Source organism: Narcine bancroftii, unplaced genomic scaffold, assembly GCF_036971445.1.
Source record: "Narcine bancroftii isolate sNarBan1 unplaced genomic scaffold, sNarBan1.hap1 Scaffold_638, whole genome shotgun sequence".
NCBI classification, from domain to species: domain Eukaryota; kingdom Metazoa; phylum Chordata; class Chondrichthyes; order Torpediniformes; family Narcinidae; genus Narcine; species Narcine bancroftii.
This window is the reverse complement of record NW_027212159.1, coordinates 1-2,500: the sequence shown is the minus strand read 5'-3', so window position 1 is coordinate 2,500 and position 2,500 is coordinate 1. Positions and strand designations below refer to the sequence as shown.

The window sequence follows — 2,500 nt, the reverse complement described above, 5'->3', positions numbered from 1 at the left end:
AAGAACACGCAGATGAAGACAAAGAATGAGATGTACAAGTAGCGGTAAAAGGAGAAGACGAATTAAAAGAAGGAAAAAGAAGATGATGTTGAAGAAGAATACGAAGCTGAAGAAGTAGAAGGAGAAGATGCAGAAGAAGACGAAGAAGAAGAAGAAGAACAAGAAGAAGAAGAACACGAATCTGAAGAAGTAGAAGGAGAAGAAGCAGAAGAAGACGAAGTAGGAGAAGAAGCAGAAGAAGAAGAAGAAGAAGAAGAGCAAGAAGAAGAAGCAGAAGAAGAAGAAGAAGAAGAAGAAGGAGGAGGAGGAGTACGAAAGAGAAGAGGATGAAAAAGAAGAAGAAAAAGAAGAAGAAGAAGAAGAAGAAGAAGAAGAAGAAGAAGAAGAAGAAGAAGGAGAAGAAGATGACGTAGTAGGAGAAGAAGACATAGAAGAAGAAGAAGAAAAAGAAGAGGAAGAAGAAGAAGAAGAAGCAGAAGAAGAAGAAGAAGAAGAAGAAGAAGAAGAAGAAGAAGAAGAAGAAGAAGAAGAAGAAGAAGAAGAATTAGAGGAAGAAGAAGAAGGAGGAGGAGGAGGAGGACGAAAAAATAGAAGAAAAAGAAGGAGATGAAGAAGAAGAATAAGAAGAAGAAGATGGAAGAACACGCAGATGAAGACAAAGAAGGAGATGTATAAGTCGCGGTTAAAGGAGAAGACGAATGAAAAGAAGGATAACGAAGATGAAGTTGAAGAAGAATACGAAACTGAAGAAGTAGAAGGAAAAGAAGCAGAAGAAGACGAAGAAGAAGAAGAGGAAGAAGAACAAGAAGAAGAACACGAAGCTGAAGTAGTAGAAGGAGAAGAAGCAGAAGAAGTTGATGAAGAAGAAGAAAAAGAAGAAGAAGAACACGTCTCTGAAGAATTAGAAGGAGAATAAGCAGAAGAATAAGAATAAGAAGAAGTAGAAGAAGAAGAAAACGAAGAATAAGAACAACAACAAAAACAACAACAACAACAACAACAAGAAGGGGAGGAAGAAAAACAAGAGAAACAAGAACAAGAAGAAGAGCAAGAAAAGGAAGAAGAAGAAGAAGATGAAGAAGAAAAAGAAGAAGAAGAAGAAGAAGAAGAAGGAGGAGGAGGAGTACGAAAGAGAAGAGGATGAAAAAGAAGAAGAAAAAGAAGAAGAAGAAGAACAAGAAGAAGAAGAAGAAGAAGAAGAAGAAGAAGGAGAAGAAGATGACATAGTAGGAGAAGAAGACATAGAAGAAGAAGAAGAAAAAGAAGAGGAAGAAGAAGAAGAAGAAGCAGAAGAAGAAGAAGAAGAAGAAGAAGAAGAAGAAGAAGAAGAAGAAGAAGAAGAAGAAGAAGAAGAAGAAGAAGAAGAAGAAGATGGACGAAGATGCAGACGAAGGCAAAGAAGGAGAAGAGGAAGTTGGACAAGAAGAAGATGAAGAAGAAAGAAGAAGAAGAAGAAGAAGAAGAAGAAGAAGAAGAAGAAGACGAAGGAGAAGAAGAAGGATAAGAAGATGAAGTAGTACGAGAAGAAGACAAAGAAGAAGAAGAAGGAAAAAAAGAGGAAGAAGAAGAAGAGGAAGAAGAGGAAGAAGAAGAAGTAGAAGAAGAATAAGAAGAAGAAGAAGAAGAAGAAGAAGAAGAAGAAGAAGAAGAAGAAGAAGAAGATGAAGAAGAAGAAGAAGAAGAAGAAGAAGAAGAATTAGAGGAAGAAGAAGAAGGAGGAGGATGAGGAGGACTAAAAAATAGAAGAAAAAGAAGGAGATGAAGAAGAAGAATAAGAAGAAGAAGATGGAAGAACACGCAGATGAAGACAAAGAAGGAGATTTACAAGTCGTGGTTAAAGGAGAAGACGAATGAAAAGAAGGAAAACGAAGATGAAGTTGAAGAAGAATACGAAGCTGAAGAAGTAGAAGGAAAAGAAGCAGAAGAAGACGAAGAAGAAGAAGAGGAAGAAGAACAAGAAGAAGAACACGAAGCTGAAGTAGTAGAAGGAGAAGAAGCAGAAGATGATGAAAAAGAAGAAGAACAAGAAGAAGAAGAACACGAATGAAGAAGTAGAAGGAGAAGAAGCAGAAGAAGACGAAGTAGGAGAAGAAGCAGAAGAAGAAGAAGAAGAAGAAGAAGAAGAAGAAGAAGAAGAAGAGCAAGAAGAAAAAGAAGCAGAAGAAGAAGAAGAAGAAGAAGGAGGAGGAGGAGGAGTACGAAAAAGAAGAGGATGAAAAAGAAGAAGAAAAAGAAGGAGATGAAGAAGTAGATTAAGAAGAAGAAGATGGAAGAACACGCAGACGAAAACAAAGAAGGAGATGTACAAGTAGCGGTAAAAGGAGAAGACGAATGAAAAGAAGGAAAAAGAAGATGAAGTTGAAGAAGAATACGAAGCTGAAGAAGTAGAAGTAGAAGAAGCAGAAGAAGACGAAGAAGAAGAAGAGGAAGAAAAACAAGAAGGCGAACACGAAGCTGAAGAAGTAGAAGTAGAAGAAGATGAAGTAGTAGGAGAAGAAGA

The 2,500-nt window shown here is 37.1% G+C and overlaps 1 pseudogene; it reads left to right on the top strand.

Moving 5' to 3' along the window:
* The window catches only part of LOC138751059 (DNA ligase 1-like), a 1,827-nt pseudogene extending 746 nt beyond the window's left edge, over positions 1-1,081 (top strand).
* Positions 1,082-2,500: the final 1,419 nt, after the last annotated feature.